Below are 22077 nucleotides of genomic sequence, written 5' to 3' on the forward strand. Positions count from 1 at the left end.
CAGAGCCGATCAGAACCGCAGAACAGACCCGAGAGACAGAGGGCCTGCATCTACCACCCCAGCTACAGCCAATGGCAGCAGGCAACCGTCATTTCCTTAACATCAGCGACACAAAGCATGCTGGGAGATTGAACACAGGGATGCCACGCCGGTTCATCTCAATGTTCTTTATCATTCAATCTCTCGTTTGCCTGCTGCAAACAACTTCGTTGTTACACTTGTGTTGGTATCGGTAGCATGGCTAGCATAATCAGAAGGGATGTTGGTGCATTCACGCCGTTTTTATAATGAACCCCAGAGCTTTTGAGCTGTTAATGTTCCATTCAGAGGGCACAGTTACTGCGGACACATTTCTGCTGTCTTTCTCTATCCCCCTCTCTTCCCATGCATTGTATTTCCTTTCTCTCTCCTTGCCCTCTTCCCTCTCCCTCACTTTGCACTCTTCCTTTCTTTCCTTCCCCCTCTCTCCCTCTCCGTCCTTATCCACACCATTCTCTCACTCTGAAGAATACTGTAGGATAATGAATCCCTCTCCATATTGCACATGATGTTAATCAACCCTCTTAATCATGCCGCACATTTCATTAAGGCTGGTGTGCAGAAACCTGAGAACAGAGGCAGCATTTCCACTGTGTGGGGAGAGAGGGGCTCTTGCTGCAGTGCTGTGGACCAATAATCTCTCTCCTTTTCCTACAGGCCGAGTGTCTCAACGGATCCTAATTCTCCTACCCTCAGTGCAGGCACACAGGGCCAGAGTCCATTGGTGCACCATGCCCACACTATGCCCACAGCACACCCGCACCATGTCCACACTATGCCCACAGCACACCCACACCATGCCCACACTATGCCCACAGCACACCAGAACCATGCCCACACCATTCCCACAGCACACCCACACCATTCCCACACCATTCCCACAGCACACCCACACCATGCCCACAGCACACCCACACCATGCCCACATCATTCCCGCAGCACATCCACACCATGCCCACACTATACCCACACCATTCCCACAGCACACCCACACTATACCCACAGCACACCCACACTATACCCACAGCACACCCACACTATACCCACAGCACACCTACACTATGCCCACAGCATTGAATATGAGACACACCTACACACATGCATGCGCACACACACCTGTGTGACTTAACCAGACCTTTTAATACAATGGACATAAATCAGAGTTTCTTTTCAACAGAGATCGTGGGCAATAAAAAGCTACTTGACTCCAGCTATATAATATCGGGGGCTTCCTGTTAGCAATAATGCGGGCATTCACAGCTCTGAAAAAGCTGAGGGAGACATTTCAGAGTGACATATAATCCCGTTAGAAGCCCCGACCGGTCGACTTTACTGGCCATTTTTATCAAACACGTCCGTTTCTATTAAGAGAATCAGCAGAACAATGATGGGAACGAACTCTCCCAAAGCTCCATCTCTACCACAGATGTGCTGAGAGACGCAAACATCCACCATTCAGGCATGGGTCAAACACATCCGTTAAATGCTCCAAACTCTTCAGAAGCCATTGGATTTTGAAAACTGTCCAGCAGATCCATGAAAACTTTTAATTGAAACATGTTCCATGTTTTAGTTGCAAAACATAGTTATAGTTACAAAAACCAGCATGTGCAGTGGTTACCTAGGATGTGTGAGAGCCACTGGGTCTACAGTCAACAATATTAAAAGTACAACATTGACATTTATTTCATATTCGATACTTTTAAATTCCTATAATGTATTTCAATAAATTAGTAAAAACCTGACCTGAATGCTCATCTTACAGTACAGGCAACATTTTAGCAGGCCAACTGCAACTCGAGAGAATCTGACATTTTCACGGCTTTAGAAGGAATTCAACATGATTCATTTCTAACTCTCATCAGAGTAGAAAGAGCTACTGAACTGTCATGCTTCCGACAAGAGTTCTTAAGTTTTTTCTCATCTGAATTTCATTGAGTTTATCAGTACATTCACAAAGGACTGCAAAATATTGGCCTTTTAAAAGTAGCTAATCACATTTTAGATTAAAAGGCAAATAAAAATTTCACAACTTTAAAGGCGTTCACAAGAAGAAAAAAAGGATTTTGTCTGATTATATTCGCGCTTAATATGACAGCGCTATGTAGCCAGTTCAAAGCACTGAGCCGCAGTGAAATACTGTTTTCCTTGCGCCTCTTAACCAACAGGAAATCTGTCTGACGTGCGAAATCCTGCATTTAAGAGCTGGGAAAAGCTAATACAAAACTCCGACTAGGGCACATGTCAAGCGGATTAATATAATAGGCTAATAAAAAAACGTATGAAAAATCCCACCGGCATTTCTGAGCCGCGGTGGCTCGTAGAGAATGAACTGTTTACACGGCAGACCAAAGGACCAGTCTGCAGAGGTGCGGAGATAGCGCGAGCCGCAGACAGCTCCTGGACAGCGGAGGAGGGAAACGGTTGCCGTTTATCACACAGGCCCGTCATCACAGCCAGAGCGACTACGTTATATACCCTATCTTCCACACAGGAAGATTAAACGCGCAGTAGCGACTTGCCTCCGTTGGTTTTCTGGTGTGTGTAGAGTGTATGCGTATGCGTTTTTGTGTACGTTGAACATGTGCAAGCAGAGAAAGAGATATTTTGTATGTGTGGTTTGTACCATGGCAATTTGAACTCTACGGACTGCTGAAGACCCTTTCATTTGTTAATAAATCAGATTTGACAGCACAAAGGCAAACAGAAGATTCATTCATTGTGTTTTGCTTCCTCATTTAGAAACAAAACAGAAAAATTAATGAAACAGCACCCAACACATTATATAATTTAACAGCCCCCTTCCAGTTTAATTAAAGCCCCCAGGCTATACACATACACAATTGCAACCAGTGGTTAGGTTATTTATATGGCCTAATTCATATTTCAAGTTGAATATGTGTGTCCAAAATGAACCGGACAGAACTGATTTAGAAAGGATGAGGTAGCACACACCTACATTCTGAAGACATTTTACTCACTGAAAATGAAATTCAGCACAGCTCTGTAGTTCCTGGTCAAATTTGTAGTAGTACGGATCAGAAGACAAAAAATGAAAGTTGTTTAAAGAAAAAAGAGTGGTGCTGTCCTGCATACAGTACATCCATACAGAATGGCAGAGTGAGTTTGTTTCTGTACATAGAGTGACATACAGTCAAGGTCTCCCACAAGTTACAGAAGCCCCCTGGATTCAAGAATAATTTCCTGCATTCCTGCTAACAATGTAAAATATCCTAGAAATATGTTTTCCATCACGTTAGAATAACCAGCTTAAGGCAAATGCTTTTCAGTGAATGTGTGAGGTACGATGATGTGTCAATCATGTTGCTTCATATTACATGCTTCTTAGCACTCTTTCTTTATTGCATCCTTATTGCAAGGGTTATGGCTTTTATTGAGCTTATAAAGGTTCTACGAAGAGCCATTTCCTGTAAAGTGTGGCCATTCACTTAATGCTGTCACAGCAACTGCAAACGGCACAGAATGGGGGGGGGGGGGGGGGGGGGGGGGGGGGCATCCTGGGTGGGTGTGACCTGCTCCTTCAGGGACCTGCTCATAACAAACTACTCATTTACTCACTCATACATAACCAGCCTTTTGTTACTTTTATTAGTGTACTGTTGCTCCATAAGTTATTATTAGCAGTAGCATTATTGCACTATTACCGTTCACTGTGTATGTGACATTTGCTTTCAGCAGTGTTCCATAACAGTGTATTTTCTTAATTACTCTTTTCAGAATGTGTTTATGCACATTTGTTTTTTCTGTACTGATTATTTGGAAAAAAAAGCTCATACTGACACAGGCTGTTATATTAATGTGCACATTAATTACATTTCATATTTCTGGGGAGTACATAATTATTTCTCCCCCAAGTTATATCAGACATCTGTTCTGCAGGATGTCCATGTGTAATTGGTTATGTATTTCAAAACAAACCACAAAGGCCGCATCTCAAAATGATCTAAGTTAAACCATGTTTAACCAGGATAAATGTATCTTTCATATATATATAACCCTAAAGTTATTTAATGCAGGTGTTCCCGCTGGCTTCTGATGTTTCTTTTTGGGGATATTACTTTTGGGGAAAACAATTTGAGAAATCCCATCATCACAACTCAAAGAAAGTTTATGTGAAAATGAAAACGAAACCAAATGTTCTTACCAATCCCAAAGACTGGTTCTGCAGTTCGGAAAACACGCAACATGCTATGTATTTGCCATTTTTATAGCAACCAGGCAGAAACTGGTAGCGAACAGATCTGGGGAGGGGGGGGGGGGTATTTCCTCATTTGCAGTAATTGACAGCGGCAGGTTTAATTGTGAAGAAAATATGAAGTTGTCGGGGGTGTAAAAGCTGGCAGTTGAGCGCAGAGAACGTGCCACTTTGTGTGGGGGGTGCTCAGCTGCGGAGCGCAGCCTGCTGGTGAGCGCTGAGGGACGCTAACAGCACACATAGCGGGTTCAGACGGAGACCGCCACGGTTCAGCTCCCGAAACAGGAGTTCAGGCGCCCTGTTAATAGGTTACTGTCTAGAGACTCTGCAGCCTTTTGTTTATGCACCTGAATATTTGTGTTATGCTTGGAGTAGACCTATTCAGCCATGTCATAACATCACAATTCATGTACACAAGTGTGCTTCCCCAAAATTAAGGAAATAAGCCAATTCAAGTTTTTTTTCCCTATTTGCAAGGTAGAAAATTACATAAATTTAAAAATAGCTACACAACATTTGCTCCTTTATTTTGGTCTGAGGTGCCCGGTTGATAATGGCGACAGTTGCTTAATGCTAGAGCCAAAGAGGATCCAGGCTTGTGTAAATGGCTGTGAACACGTGGTAAAGACTGCACATCCTCCCAAATGCAAAACCAGATTCTGAGTTTAACGGCAAACAGCATAATTTGAGACACCAGCGCCACAGTTGAGAAGTTGCCTCTGCTCCAGTATTCCAAAATAAATTATTGAAACCAGGATATTGCAGGCACTGAGCAGGAAGCAATATGCAGCAGATACGCAGATCGTGATTTGGTCCCCCCATGAGGTCTTCCTGGGGTTTTATGAAGTGTCTTCCACGACGAGTAAAAATCTGGCAAACAGCCACAGATGTGTTGCTGCATTCGAGTTTGCCACTGTCTGGTCTCCACGGACACATGCATGATGGAGCAGCAGATACGCCAGGAAGCAGTAAAAGGGCACAGGCCGGGATACGGGAGTTACAGCCGCTTGCTTTATATGTTCACTGGGGCCCGCACTGTGTAAACTTAGTGTCACAGATGGCACGCGCTGTTCCCTGCATTGCAAGCGATAGCCCGAAGACAGGTCAACAAACTGGGCTGCCTCTATAGTCAGTCAGGCAAATACAAAATACTGTCCTAACACATTGCGAAGTCCCAACAGCCATCTGTCAAAGCCCTGAACACCTTCTGTCCAGCTAGATGGACTGTGAGGACACCAGCAGTTCAGCCAGCGTATGGCCTTCACGAGGCTGTGCTGCTCCGTCTTCGGGAAAACAACATTTATAAATAACTAGTTATTCTCTTGCCCTATACGGCCTGCAAGAATAGGAAAGATGCACCAGAAAGGGCATATAAATCCAGGAAAAAGACTTTATATTGTATAAAAAATGCATGGGGAGGACCCCAGATCCCCCCCCATTTAGTTGGTCCACCCCACCTTGAAAATGCTTCTTATGACCTTGGCAGCTAAAACTACCATCAATCCAAAGATGCCCTAATAAGGGACACCTTAACTTCTCATCCGGAGGAGGTTAAAGCTGCAAGGATGGAACGACTAATTTCATGAAAGGACGCTAAGAACATTCAGGCAGCATCCAGTGTTTTCGGAGAACGACAAGCCAGATGCAGAAAAAAGAACAAACCCGCAGATAGGCAGAGGAAATACAGGGTGTGAGAGGAAATGTAGGAAGGAGAGAAACAAAGCAGTTGCAGATGGACAGAAGAGGGGAAGAAAGGAGAGGAACAAAGCAGTGTCAGACAGACAGAGGGGTGAAAAACACAGGCAGACAGGCTGAGAAAAGCGTGTGGATTATGAGAAAGAGGAGGAGTGTCCTCTTCCCAGAAACCTACCTCAGTGTCAAAGCACGAGTTAGCAGAAAACGACCATGATGAGGATCTGATGTCTGACATTAAGAAGGCTTTCCAGGGACGGGGACCAAAAACACATTGTGGGAAGATTTCTTCCCATTGGGGAGTTTTTTCTCCCCACTGGGAGCCTTTTTTTTACCTTATGTACCTGCTATTTGGGGGTTCAAGCCTGGTGTTCACTCCGTTTGCTCTGTCTTTTGTCTTGCTACTCTATAAAGCGTCTGTAGCAGTTCTCTGTAAAAAAAAAGCGCTATGCAAAGAAAACTGAATTAAAATTAAATCGGTGAATAAAATGCTAAGAGCAAAGATCAAACTACAACGAGGATGATACATTTTTAGGTTAACATGATCTTACTTTTTTTGTTTAAAGTACATTCTATCTATAAATAAAAATGTATTGACCAAGTGCATTTTATAAAAAAAGAAAAGTTGGCAAAACCTTGATTACGTTTACAACATTAGATGTGCTATTACATTGTTTTTTCTTTTAACTGTGCAAACAACTTCAGTTGAAACTATTTTGTTCAGTAAAAAGCATAATATGTAAGGTTTCAAAGCTGTTCAATTGGATGCAAGAAAAATTCAGAGTGTAGCTGTTGTTTGTTATCTCTTGGAAAGAACCACAGTACCATAACAAAGGATAAACTTGTTATCTCATGTCCTGGAGAAAGTCCAGAACAAATCCAAATAAAGTTTGCACTTTTGTTAAAAAAAATCTCCAAACTGCTGTCAAAAGTGGTGTGTTTTTTCCTGAGTTCTGCAGGGGCTAATAGGGGAATGCATCGTGAATTCAAGAGGCTTTTATTGTCTCCCTGCAGAGCCCAAACGCTGTCGCGCACTGCAAGCAGCTTAGAATTCCTCTCATGCAATATAAATGAGCTCTGATGTCACTCTTTTTTAAATAAGCTTTTCATCACATTTTAAATATTCATTCGCTTAACGGGACTTGCCTGTTATTGTAAACTCACGCTCCAGTGTTATTTTTACCTCCGCGTAGCTCAGCACTTGGTGCCAGGGCTTACAGTAGCAGATCCGAACCCGCAACCTCAGGCACTGATGCAGGCCAGTCTTGCACCCAATGACCATCATATTATAACACATTCTGAGACAATATGTGTAGTGCAGTGTGTGTGTGTGTGTGTGTATGTGTGAGAGTGTGTTTGTGTATGTGTGCATGTGAATGTGAGTGTGTTTGGTTTGTTTGCATTGGTTTAGCAATGTCTTAAAATAAATGCAAAAAGCTGCACAGAAAAAGTAACCAATGAGGGAGGTGGGGGTGGAGAGCACAAAACAAAAACAGGCTGCCTGGAGTGTGCCCCCCCCCCCCCCCCGTGTTAAACAGTGAGGGAGGGCACAACTCCACAGTGACTGTCAATCACACTCCCGCTCGCCATTACTTTCCTCCGTTTGAATAAGGAGCATGCAGTGCAGTATGGGATACACAACCACCCGAGCCCCCTGGTATATTCAACACTGGGGAAATGTGTATGAATACATAAATAAATAGCACACTGATGGAAGCGAAACACACAAGCCTCCATTATTACTGGCGCAAAATAAATACACCCCCCTCCCCCCCACCTTTAAATCACTTCAGCTCCATTTCCAAGTATAATTTAATCTCCTTCCGCCACACTTGATGCTTACTTCATCACGGCACAATGACAGATTAAAAAGTCGCTGAATTAAATATTAAAGAGGACTGCGGGCAGACCTCTCCTATTTTTTGAGGAATAAGACATTTGGAATTCAGACTAGAGATGAGGAACCTAAATGCATATATTATACTGTACAGGATGAAATGCGTGAACACAGACTCGCACAGGCATGCACGTGCACACACGCACACTCTCACCTCCGTGCACGCTCTTTTACAGACGTCAGTGTTTCCCCCTCACCCACCAAAACCCCCACACGAGCACTCCACCCGTGGCCATCATCAGGTGGCTGATTGGTCAGACGAGGCAAGTACAAATACAAAAACGAGTTTCGGATGGCCTCGTTTTTTTAATAACAGTCAATATTATGGCCGTGTTTATATTATGCAGAACGGGATTGGTCTCAGTTATATTGGTTTGGCGGAACAATCATGATGCCCGCAAAGCATTAAACAAGGTGTTAGCATAGCTGAGGTCCTTATGCAGAGTAATCTACAACACTGCCATTGTACACATAAGTTGCATCCATTTATACATTTACTACAGCACTATGATATTACCGATAAAGCCTTTTCTCAGTCAGGACTTGAAAAATACTTCAACCCGAGACAAACTACCCATGCTGCTTATCCTGATCGGCCCTGCACAGCGCCACCTGTGGGCTGCAGCCGTGACCGGGTCTGGTTCATCAGAACCGCTCATTCCCCCTTTAGCACCACGCTACGTTCTGGAGCTGTTCTGCGTGAGGCTCAAACACGCGACTCCACTTCCGGGCCAGTGAGCGGGTCCGTGTCAAGGCTGTACGGAACATCTTCCATCCGTCTCTGAGCCACTGGCTACTAAATCCACTAGTTTCCCCCAGACGGTCCTGTCCCTCCGTCACCAGCTGCTCCAGTTGCTGCTGTTTCCAGAAAGCGAACTTCAACGGCTCTCGCCCAGGTTATTAAATACAGCATTCTCTCCCTTTCCCCTCTCATTCAAACTGAATTCCTCCATCTCTCCATTCCTCCATCAGTCCCTTTCTCCCTCTCTCTGTTCAGGCCTCGTCCAGTGGCACAGATCCTGAAACCATCTGAAGAGTTTGCCTCCCTTTGAATATCTGCAAATCTGAGAGAAGGCAGCAGCTGTCCTCTGGGGCCAGGAGCAGACTGCGCTCATTATAACACCATTACTGCCTTTACGCCTGCTCCCATTAATTGATCCAATATATCAAAGGGCACTGGCAGGTTTAATGACTGCAAACAAGACTGCTGATTTTGTCTCAGAATTGACGTTAATTGTATATGCAAAGTGTAATTACAGACGTGTTGCAGACAGGCAAGAACACAGATTTTGAGATTTTTTGTGACGAAGCATCATAAACACACATTGATTTAGCAACTCCTGCCAAAAGTCAGTAAAAGCAAACTCTGCAGATCGTCAGGGTGCACACCTGTCGCTTCACGTTGTTAATTTGCTGTGCCTGCTTAATCTTAACAACCCTTTCTAATCTGTGCTCTGAGCTCCAGGAGCCATGGTTCAGACTAAAGCAACTCTCAAACCACAGGGAGCCTGTGACAGTTCAGATATAGTGGACAAAACTTCCAGAATGGCATTAATCAGGCTGTCTTCGTTGACAGGTCACTTAGCAGCTAGTGGATTATTTGAAGGCTGTTATTCAATGAGGGGTCTGATACTCTATATATAGAAAGAAAGAATCATACAGTACTCAGAGAATGTAGTGCACACCACTGTAAATGATTTTCTATTGTGTATGACTGCAACAGAGCTTTACACTGCCCTGGCAATAAAGCGTAACTGATTTGAACTGTGAGATGAAATCAAAGAAAAAAGACGAAGAGTTATGAGAATACACTGGTTGTCGAGGGAACGCTGCCCCACACTGTTGCAGAAATTCAAGAGAACACACAAAAAGCACTGCGAATAAACCAGTAATGCAGGAATGTACACAGTTTACACGAGTATGAGTCAAGGAGGGATCAAACAGTCTCTATCAGGGTAATATTCTCTCTCTCATATTTGATTTAACAATGAACTACGGCAGTGAACCCAGAACTGCTGATTGAACACATTTCACACAAACATTAAAAAAAAATTATTTGTTTGACCTTTCACCTTCCTCAACACCCCACGGGGCAGTTAGCGGTACTTTTTATTTTAGTGGGAGGCGATCTGGGGCCGCTAAGCCGATGCCTTTACAGTCCCGCTGGGATCTTCCTCAAGCTGTTAGCGGCGGTCGCGGGTGCCCGTGGCGCTCAGCCCCGGCCGCTGCACAGGGCTGGGAGCTGCTTTCACGCTCCTTTCACCTTAAAGGGGGCTGCTGGGTGGCTCATCCTGTTAAGGCACTTCTTTGTGGTGAGAGGAGACTTGGCCAGTGAATTAGCACACACCATGTGTTGTTTTTAGTTAGCATGTAGCAATGGTAAATGTTACTACAATGTAGTACAAATGTTACTACAAAATGTGACGCATTGGTATTTTACGCAGTGACATGGGAACAACTGGAACTGTTGCCTTTGGGGACAAAGAAGACTTAAGAGTACTTTCATAGTAAATTTTGTGCTCCAGTCCAGTACCACACTGCTCCAGCCAATCCCAGCGCAGCAAACTCTATGGCCCCGCCTCTGCAGTCACAGCCTGCCAACTTCATCCCAAGCCCCACTCTCCCTCATTCTCCAGATGCAGCCTAATTTCCTGTGACTTGCCTAATTGGCCTAATTAAGGATTAATTGTCATTAATTATTCACACATAAGCTCGTCACAAATCACGGGGGGAAAACCTAACGCCTCCTGAAAATGCCCAGGATGCTCTGGGCTCCTGAATCCATCGTCTGCTGGCGAACCTCCCGCCCTGCCCTCCAGTACCCTCACATGCAAAGCCCAACTTCGCCCTCCGGGGGGCACACTTCACCTTATGATTTAAGCAACCTGGGGTGCAGTAACACCCCCTGTGGCTCACCACTGAGTCCTGAGTGACTACACCAGGACTGCCACCTCGTACCTCGCACTCCTCTGGGTGATGGGGGTGCCCGCGCGGGGTCTGCCTGCACCGGCAGCACATGAAGCGCTCTCTCCAGACGCACGGACTGCGCAGCCCAGCCGGTGGACCGTGGATGGAACATTAGCAGCGGCTGGTAGAGCTGAGGACATGCAAGGCAGTCTGAGCGGGGTCCGGATGTACGTGTGCGTGTTTTTGCATTTGTATGTGCATGCAAGCAAGTGCTAATGTGCAGATGCGGGTGTGTATGCATGATTGTGTATAAGAGAGAGACAGTATAATACTGTTGAACTGGCTTTCTCTCTGTGCTATAGCTCCAGTGTGTCACAGTACTGGCTGATGCAAACAGCCTCCCACTGCTGACAGTCAATAGTTACCAATCAATACTACAGCCCAGGTACCTTTTTGTTTCTGTTCCAACAAGCGCCTCACACCTGCTTGTTATCATTAGAGACACAAAGGCAATATGTAACCTTTCAAAGGCAGTAGGGCTGGAGAGAAAGAGAGGAGAGAGAGACTGAAAGAGAGGGAGTGAGAGAGGTACTGAGATACAGATAGAGAGTAGCAAGGTTAATGAAAGAGGGAGACATCTCCCCTCAGTCTGCAAAGAGAATCCACACACACGTGTGCACTTGCAAATAAATAAATAAATATAAATCAATGGCTTAGATACGCAAGGGAGTGTCAGAATTATCCCTCAGACGAGAGACAGAGAGAGAAAAAGATGGGTTCTGGGGAATCTAAATCTTCATCTATAGACACTTACAAGCAGGTTATGATAAACCCCACTCTCAGGCAACAGGGGCACAGAACAACCAGACTTCACCCCCACTGCCCCAATGAGCACTAGCAGACTCTGACACTGACACCTGGTTGATTTAGAGGATTTAATGGTGACATCAAACCCAAAGACCTCATAGTAACGACTGCAGACCAGAATGTGTGCCTAACCAATCAGCAGGCCAACAATTGTGCTGTAGAGACCTGTGTGTCCTCAGTGCAGGCAGACCGGCAGACACCTCAGTCACTTCCAGGATCACAGAGTGCTTGCAGATACATAATTAGGGCCACCAGTCTATCTCCACCACGTGACCTGCTAAGATTGAAACTTCTGTTTCAATGGTTAAATAGTTTCTAATTGTCAAGTTTATTTAAAAAAATGAGTTGATCAAATATGAGGAGATGGATGGACGTTTAAATGCTACGAAAATCATGTCTTTGAGAGAACGAGTGAAGCAGTATCCACCCGGTACACTGCATGCAGACGGATTGAATTCATTTTGCACAACTTCCAGTTTATCAGTACATCCCAAAAAGCTAACAATAGACTGACATTTAAAAATGAAGAAGCATGAACTGAGGTCTGAGATCAACACTGAGGGGGAATCATCTGTCAGCAGTGGATAAGACAGCCTTGAGCGGCAACATAATGTCATTCAGGATTTAACAGATGCATTCTCAAGTGCAAAAGTTGACCATCTCAAACTGGTGCCATTTTAAAACAAGTATGCAATTAATGGTGGGGGGGGGGGGGGGGGGGGGGGGGCAATTCGGTCAGCTCGACAGCTTTGACGGAAGTACGTGCTGCAGACCGCACCTTTGCATAAAATAAAAATTCAAGAACTGATTGAAACAACTGATAGCATATCTGTGGTGATGGACGAACAACAGGCATAGACAATTGTGTTTTACATACTTTACGTGTTCTTCAAGGGAAATCCCTCACACCCAATCTGTAAGGTCTCCTTGCTGACGGTGTACCTAACTGCCACGAATTACTCCTCAGTTGAGGAAAGCATCAAGAACTGCTTATTGGATTACAATATTGATTTTGAAAATGTGACTGCATTTGTGTCTGACAGCGCAGGTTATATGAGAAAAGCATATAAAGACATCCTTAAAAGCTTGTTGCCAAATTCAGTGCGTGTAACTTGCATTGCCCACATTGTGGCACTAGCGAGTAGTGTTTGGTCAACCCTAAAGATGACAAACTTTGGCCACGGTCAAGAAAGCTTTTGCGCATTGGCCAAACTGTAAAATGTGGGGGATGGATCAGTCGCACTATCTCCATTCAGGAGCAGGCTGCTCTCAGCCATAATCATGTGGGGAAGGGGGGGGGGGGTGGTTGTTTGATCTGGCTTGTAAACACCAACAGTCAGGCATGAATGGTAAATTACTATAAAATATCCCTGAGCTATGAGGGAACTGTACAAAAAAGACACAACAAACTACATTAGGGAATAACTAATTCAGCTTTTTTCATCCACGGTAAAAGCCTTAAGGAAAATTTGTTCTGTTGTTCTTTTTTTCTTCCCCCCCCCCCCCCCCCCCCCCCCCCCCCCCCCCCCCCCCCCCCCCCCCCCCCGCCGCCGCCATGCACTACATGCACAAACCCTCACATCTGTTCCAGCTGAATTTTCTCAATTAGGGAAACACAAATACAGACTAAGGAGAAGTATTTTTTTGTTGTCCCATTTCATTTCCTCTCTTACATTGGCATAGATATAGATCTATGCAGGAAATAAAATGACATCTGCTTTAAGTCCTCAGGAAAACGGATTTGTTTCATGTGGTCCTGACCTCCTGCCTGGCATTCATTCACTTTCTTCAGACAGGGGGAAAGGAGACAGAGTTACAGACAGAGATGGGATTAAAGATTGAACTCTAAGTGCTAAAGGCTAAGAACTGTTTCCATCGTGCATCTAGAAAGATCAAAAATCAAAGATGCTACATTTACAGAATAGGTATTCAAATCTACATTCCTCACATTGACCATACTTTCAAAACAAGGATGTAGGTAACGGGAGATGCCTGTGCCTTTAAACTAAAAACTAGCTTTGTTCAGTCATTCAGCCCCATTAATGAGGAATAGCGAGACAGCACATCAGAACACCTGCAGCTTCAACAAAGGTAGAGACAGCAGACTTAAAGAGTTCACCCCCTACTTTCCTCCCATCTGCACCATCCGATCACGCTCCTGTCCCTACAGTGTCCTGCCACCCGGCACCTCCTTCCTGTCTGCGGAGGAGCGCCCCTCACGCGCATCTGCACTGCAGGTGTCCGATTGGTCAGGACTCGCTCATGCAGCCACGCATGGAAACCCTCCCTTCCTGGGTGACAACGGTGCCAATTATGTGGCGGGAGGCGGCCAACCCCGGTCAGCGCTGGCACGGTCGGGACCGAATATCAGGCCACAGGGCGAGCCTTCACATCACACCAGAGCAGGAGCCAAATGCGTGCTGCGGTAAAAAATAAAAGCTCTCTGACACTACCCACAGGCACCAGACATTTCCCTGGTAATGCAGTGCCAACAGCCCGGGTTTAACCAGTTACAAGCACATTAAGCTATTTAGCTTAATGGGCCTTGAATGTTATTAAAAAAAAAGGAAAATGGAGGCAAGTAATCTTGTAATTGGTAGCCTGTGAACAAACGCGCACGCACAGCCAAGCCAGAGAGGACCACGGACGAAGCACTGCAGAAAGGGGACCCGTTGAAGAGCAAAAGAAAAAAACACAAAGGCTGACCCAGCACAGGCAGTATTTTAAATTCCAGAAGCTCGTTTCCACCGCTTTAAATTACGTCTCGGTTCCGGCCAAAGGGAAGGGCCGCTGTAAATTATTCCCTCTCCTGGCTGTTCCTCTAAAGCCGGGACTATTGATCAGCCTGATTTCCCAAGATACCAAAGGAGAGTGAGTAACTAGACGGTGGAGGGAGAGAGAGGAGGTAACTTAAAGGAGAATAAAAAAGTTTTGGACTAAAATTCTACCGCCAAGCCTCTTTCACCCAGGATACATATTTTTGCAACGAGAATGCTTACATAAGCAATTAATGTGGCAGAGGTGTAGGGTGCTTTGCAGTTGACAGAGGCACAAACAGGAGAGGCCAGCAACACCACATTATAAATAAAATACGCTCATGCAACAGCATGCATGCATTGGAAATAATGCACAGCATTTCGTCAGTGAGTCCAGCCAAGCAATCACTGACAAACTGGAACAGTATTTTTCACAGCCATTACAGAATGTGTAAAATTAGTTATTTAAAGCTATATTTTAATTGTTTATTTATTGTCTCTGTTGCTATTTACTTTGCGTCAGCAAGGGCAGTTTACACTTAAAATTTGGCTCACAGTTCTCCTCTGACAGAGAAACGGAAGCCATCTGACGCAGGCTTCAGATGTAGTTCATTCTTGTTTTCACTCCCATCCGTTTTTGCCTACGTTTCCCAGGCTCTTTTTCTTTTTGTCCCTGCTTTTAAATGGTTCCAAGCTTTGAGATCAAAGTTCAGCTGCCATAGCTGGGCCAGGACCACAATGCACTCTGTCTCCTGGGCTGCAGTCGGTCCTGGCAGGACAGAGGGGCTCACGCTGTCAGACGAAAGGGCTCACCTGGACCCCGGGCGGGACAGCGGCCAAAGCCACGCCCGAGAGCCAGGCCCGGCTCGGCTCCACCGCCATTCTCACTCCGTTCACTCAGAGACGGCCATACTGGCTGTGAGGAAGGCCTGTCGCGATGGTAAATCAGACAGCGGCGTAGCGTCCGCTGTGCTGGTCGCTAAGCTAAAGTACTGCTGATCTCATGTCACGTTATGATGTGTACATTTCTACATGGTGTGATGTTCCCGATTTTTCAAAGACATTAAGAATGGTTTTAGGTTACCTGTATATGATATTTACATTTTCACTGGTTATATGTACTTCTGACCACCTGAAACACTATGACCACCTGAAATGGCATTCCCATTAAAATATTAATCTAAGTTGTTGTTCCTTGTTTACCTCTTGATAATTTAAAATGCATTAACAGGAATTATTAAAATCAAATTGCTCTTTAATTCCATAACTACGCCTTTCATCGGAACAACTGAAAGCAATGTTCTCTGATGGATGACCTGGTGTAAGTACAATAAATAGGCTTGAATCATATCAATAATAATTAATGACATCTGATTTTACATAGTTACTTCAGTTTAGCTCCTTAAGTTTTATAAGTGTGCACACACAACAGAATTTTGCCATCTGAAGAGGCACAGAATAAAAAAAAAATCGCATCATTATAATCACGGAAGGATTTGATGCACAGCAAGAGAAGCGTCTCCCACTGCGCACAGGGCTTGGAAAAAGCAACAGCACAGCGACGCCAAAAATCAGGCAGCAAACATTCGACAGTCCAACAGGATGTAAATGATCAATCTCCACAGAAGCCAGCATCACAGAAACAGCCTCAGAAAAAAATCTCAGCCAAGAGCGTTCAGATTTAGAGCCACTGGCATCGGAGGGACTCTCCTGGAAAAGCCGGTGCCTGTTTCAAAGGGCCCCGAGCACGGTTTCGGGAGCCAAGGCTCATAAACAGCTTTAACTGCCAGTGATGACGGCGCGATCCCAGCCAAAACAAGAGGGGAACATACGGCGCCCGCCGTCCGCGAGCGAACCCCGGAAAAGCTGGGGAGCTTTCGTCACGGCGTCCGCCGTCGAGCTGCGGGACGGCCGGGGCGGAAGGCTGTGACGTGTCATAAAACGGCATTCCTGTAAACACGCCACATTCCAACAAGGCCACGCGACTGTAGACTTGCTAACGGTCCTGTACTCGCCAGGACATCCTGCAGGTCATACAAAACTGTTTATTCCCTTTCCCTGCCCAATAAATAGTCCTTTTGTGAAACATCTATCAAACTCTGTTTGCTATGCAGTAACCACCTGTCTCAAGTGAACTTAACTTGATAAATAAAAATAGCATTAAATAGACAAAAGAATGCATTAAGCCCCACCTCCTTGTTCAACTATGACTGCATTGCATCCCATATTCAGGAAAAAAAATAATTAGCAAACAACAGTCACAACTGCCTGCTCATGGAGTAAACATGAAAATGAAAACATTTTTTAACATTTTTTCCGTAACTCAAACCAAGCCTCCTAAAAATCTCAAACACATTCCCCAGTCCCAGACAGATTAAATGAACATGCAGTTTTAAAGCCACGCCTCTGGTGTGGAGTGTGAGAGAGATCTGCGCATGAACGCTGCGGTTTGGACGCGTGTGAAAAGGAAGTGGGGAAACAAACAGACTTCCAGGAAAGCCGGAGTAGCACTCTCTCAACGAGCCACATGAAAGTTAGCCTGCCCTGGAGCCCTGGAGCCCTGGAGCCCTGGGGCTCTGTAGCCCTGGAGCCCTGTAGCCCTGGAAGTCCTGGAGCCCTGCAGCCCTGGAGCCCTGGAGCAGGAAGACTGAGTGTGGCTCAAGCCCAGGCCTGTTAATGATCCAACCCATTTCAAAGGAATTACACCAAACGGCTAAACACACAGAGGTCTGACAATGTCTGTGTAGCCGTGCGTTTACAATAAAAGCCTGCATAACAACACCACTGTTTAAAAGTAACCAGGTAGTGCAGGACTTACTGTTATAACACAGTGTCAACAGGCTTCACAAAAGCAAGCCTGCTGGAGCCCTGACAAACCCTCTCAGCCACAGCGTTACATCTGAGTTCAGACGGGTGTGGAAAATGCCACATGGTGTCATTTATTCCTTTTCCATCCAAGGCCATCTCCCCAGCATTACTAATCACGACTCGCTCTCTCTGTGGTTGACTGTGTCTGTCTCGCCCTGAAGCAGGAGTCCCCAACCCTCTCTTGTGTTTTCACCTTAAACACAGAAAACGAAATTCAGACCCAAGAAAGCAGGTGAAGAGAGTCGACTGTGTATTCGATGGGACTGGGGTTCAATTCTGTTTTAATTCAGAAAATTCTTAAAATTGAAATTGAAATTGAAATTCAGTACATTAATTGAAAAAACGCCTATAGAACATAACGGTCAATTTTCAGGTCAACTGAATTTGAATTAATTTGCTGAACTGAATTGAAAAGGAAATTACCCAAAACCTATTAATCAACTACTTCAATTGATCAATTAAGTGCTGAAAAATGACCAGCGACACACATGACCAGCGACACACCCAGTGGCTCTCCAGGACCAGGGTTTAGGACCCCAACACACCCAGTGGCTCTCCAGGACCAGGGTTTAGGACCCCAACACACCCAGTGGCTCTCCAGGACCAGGGTTTAGGATCCCAACGCACCCAGTGGCTCTCCAGGACCAGGGTTTAGGATCCCAACGCACCCTGTAGCTCTCCAGGACCAGGGTTTAGGACCCCAACACACCCAGTGGCTCTCCAGGACCAGGGTTTAGGACCCCAATGCACCCAGTGGCTCTCCAGGGGCAGGGTTTAGGATCATCAATCTGATAAGAACCAGGCTTTGCTGCGATATCATCATCCCTGTGGAGCACTTCCATTAGGACGTTCCTTCATTAAGCCAATCACATCGTCCTTTCGGTCACATACCAGTCCAGGCTCTTTCGAGAGCACTGTGCACTACCAACAGCGGCTTTAAACTCCTCATTGATTTTTCCACCATTTCCACCCCTTGTTTATCAGTCATTTATTGTATGTGACACTTTCCTGTCACCTCTTTAACGCCCTTCAACAGAATCAATTTCTCCCTTTTTCCTTTCTTTTTTATTTTGTCTGTGCCTCGCTACAGAGAGAGTTGAAAGGGAAGACAGACTGACTGAATTAGGAAGTCGATTTTCTTCAGTCGCTTCAGTCACCATTTTCAGAGAGCTCGTGAAGCTGGAAGAATGTATTCATTTAAGTAATAGGGAAGAACAATCTGCCATAATTCACTGAACTTGACCGCCAACAACCTTCATAACAACTTCTGAACAGATGCCTCAAGAAATAATACTAAAAAAAATGGTCAGGTCCATTTGTGACTAATACAGTATCATCTTTTCCCAATTTCAAAATCTACAAGCTATGTTCTGTCAGCTCACATAATCCTTTATTCTATCAAATATAAAAGACACAGCCTGTTTTGATGCGGAAACATTGGTGAATTATTCTGGGCCTAAAAGCTTTGTCAAAATATTGCTAAATGAAATTGACTGCTTTGTGGGTTTTACTATACAGTGTATAACAAATTGAACACAAAAATAATCCCAGTTTTAAACCTTTTACATTATTTATACTGTGATGAACTGACAAGGCAGTCATTTTCCTCCCCAAAAATGCTTTTCCCCCATTCAGACTGGTGAACGGTCCTGCTGTTGTTGGGGCACAGTCGGGCTAATTAGCTAAATGCCGCTGAGCCTATAGCTGCGCTGACAGAGTACTGCTAGTTGGTAGCTAGTAGGCACTGTACGTTGACTAGTTGTGATATATAATATACTACATTATACAATTATATGATACACTGAAAACAGATCTCAAGGAAAGTACTGTCAGGTTTTTTTTTTTTTTCAAATATGCTGAAAGCTTGCGCACAATGAAAGAACATGTCATTTTATCTTATTAGTTATTCATGAGGTAAGAGTCCCGTACTGTGTGGGAATGCACAGTTCAGGTGCTGCGGCTGGCCGCTTGAAAGCAGAGAAAACGTGAGAGAGAGCCCGAGAGAGCAGTCGCCATCGAGAGGCGGGAAGCTGAAAGGATTTACTGCCTCCCAGCTGTTCAATTTCGCGTTTTGGTCCCCATCATAAACCCCCCCCCGTGCCCCCCCCCCACCCCCCCCATCCCCGTCTGCCCGCCCGCCACAATCGTTCTGCCACTGACCCTTGTAGGGCAGGCGGGGAGTATCGATAAAACAATTATCTGCTCTCCATTCCTTTGATTTTCCATTTCAATTACGGACAGCGGAGCCCGAAGAAAAAAAGACTGCGCCATCGATTTTTCTTTTTCGTTTTACCCCCTCGATCTCCTTTAGGAGGGGAGAGAGAGCTGGGGCTCACACGGCTCTCTTTCAACACGGAATGAGGCCGTTAGCTGGGCAGCCGCGCCGCGGCTACGCTGTTTAGATGCCCTGGTTCACCACTGACCTCTTGAACTGAACACAAAGAGCCAAAAGCCTTTAGAGAGGTTTAAATGCTACAAGATGGGGATCAGAAAGAAGAGACTGAGACACAGGGAGAGACTTAGAGACAACGCAGACAGAGAGAGACAAAGAGAGAGAAACACATAGACAGAGAGACACATAGATAGAGAGAGACACAGACAGACACAGACAGAGAGAGACACAGACAGACAGAGAAACACTGAGAGAGACACAGACAGAGAGAGACAAAGAGAGGGAAACACATAGACAGAGAGAGACACAGACAGGGAGACACACAGACAGAGAGAGACAGACTGACTTGAGATGTTTTTTATTCTCCAGTAACCAGAGACCTACAATAGGTATTTACAGATGAGAGAGACAGAGAGAGAGCAGGATCAAAAAAACTCCTTGAATCCTCTTAATATTGCACCCAAAGCTTCCATGGAAAACATAATGTATTTAAAAACAAAGACAGCACCAATTGCTGAAAGGGCCACTTGACCGGCAAGATGGCCAGCACAGCGATGCTGTAAAGTATAATGGTTATGAACCGGGCCAGTCACAAGTCAATCAATAAATCTTTTCATATGGAACATTTTGCAAACACGCCCGCAATGCAATAAAAGAAGCATAATCAAAAGTCATTAAAAATGAATGAAATAACATGACCTAGTAAATATCAACAAAATCACCCTAGGTGAAGGCTAGGCTAAAAAGGTATGTTCTGAGTTTGTTTAAAAGCAACCAGTTCTGGTAGGGTGTTCCAGACCATGTTAACTGAAAGCTGTATATCCACAGGATTCATTCCTTGCTTTCAATATCACTAGAGCAGTGTCAGACGGGTCTGCTGGTTTACATTTAGCAGACACTTTCATTGCATCGATTTATACAGCTGGATATATACTGAAGCAATGCAGGTTAAGTACAACAGCAGTGTCCTGCCTGGGAATTGAACCTGTGACCTTTAGGTTACAAGACCAGCTCCTTACCCATTATACTACACTGCCGCCCACACCGGCTTAGTCCCCAGGTGGGGGCAATGCCGTTGAACCCTTACACGGGGTGACTTAACCTGAATTGCTTCAGTATATATCCAGCAGTACGACTGAATGACTGGATCAGTAAGCTGTACAGGTTTCTCTGGATAAGAGCTCATGCTAAGTGGCTTAAGAGTAAATGATGCGGTCACTCTTACAGCACACAGTGACCAGGTTCAGCACACAGGGGATGGTTCCCCTTGTACCCAAGTTCCCTGTATCTTTCCTACCACAGATGATTGGGGGAGGGGGGGGCTCATGCCCGGGCTCTCTGAATAAGCTTATGAGGGCCCCAGAGAGCTCTCGCTAGGCAAGGCTACGCCCGCCAATTAGGCTAATGAACCAGCTAATGGCGACACCAGAGATGCCTTCTGTCCTTCCTTATCGGGGTGCCTCTCTTTCTTCCAGTGCAATTATATCACAACATTAACCAAATACACAAATGCTATGCATTTCTTTCACTGAATAAATGGGTGTCAATAATGGGGTTTGAATATTTTATCATACTGGAAACTGTGTGTTTTGTGCATTTGTGTGTGCTTGTGTGTCTGCTTGCATACATCTGTGCTTGCCTGCTCCCTACAAACACGCATTGCCTAAACTGTATCGGTGATTCATTCAGGTGAACCCAGGCTTTTTGTGCAAATAAAACAAATTTTAAATATTTTGTGTGAGAAACGGCAGTGTGAGTACACGTGCGGTGTGTGTGTGTGTGTGTGCGAGTACCTCTATGCTCTCAGCCTAACCCCCAAGACATTGCAGGACACGCCTGTTCACTGCCGTTTCATGTCAGCACATTTGCCGGCCCCCAAATTTCACTTCTCACCTCATCTCTCCATACTACATTAACCCCTGCCAATTGCCTTCCAAATGACCCCATTATGCTGTAATTGCCTTTGGCAGACTTGCTCCCCCTTGTACTTCTGTGCCTCTCTGCTCCCACCACACATTTCCCCGGTATCAGTCTGCGGTCTGGTTCTCCTCAACAAGCTCAGACACTGACCCCCGATGCACAGTACTGTCAGACTAGGGCCCCCGCCAAAAAAACTGCATGAAACACTGGGGATGAACCGATTCTTGCAGTCTCTCCGCTTTCCCCTGTTCCCAGCCTCAAATTATCCATCTTCACTGTTTGACAGATACATTGGAGCCAGCCTGGTTACATTAACTACGTGCAGTTCGCAGCTCGTATTCAGCTTCACATTCGCTGTATGAGTCTGGAATATTTTTTCAAGCAAGCTGACAATTTTAGTCAAACCTTGAGCAAGTTCACATCGAATGTTAAGGACAGATGCTTAAGGAGTCAGTAACAAGAATGGGGAACAGGTAAACCTGAACATACTATTAATTTAAGGCTAAGCACACAAATTCATGTC

At 45.1% G+C, this 22077-nt stretch overlaps 1 protein-coding gene across 7 annotated transcripts in view; it reads right to left on the reverse strand.

The window, feature by feature from the left end:
- LOC118212568 (pre-B-cell leukemia transcription factor 3-like) overlaps positions 1–22077 on the reverse strand; it is a 63819-nt gene that overhangs the window by 16198 nt on the left and 25544 nt on the right. The window lies entirely within an intron of this gene.

This window comes from Anguilla anguilla, chromosome 14, assembly GCF_013347855.1.
Source record: "Anguilla anguilla isolate fAngAng1 chromosome 14, fAngAng1.pri, whole genome shotgun sequence".
NCBI lineage: Eukaryota > Metazoa > Chordata > Actinopteri > Anguilliformes > Anguillidae > Anguilla > Anguilla anguilla.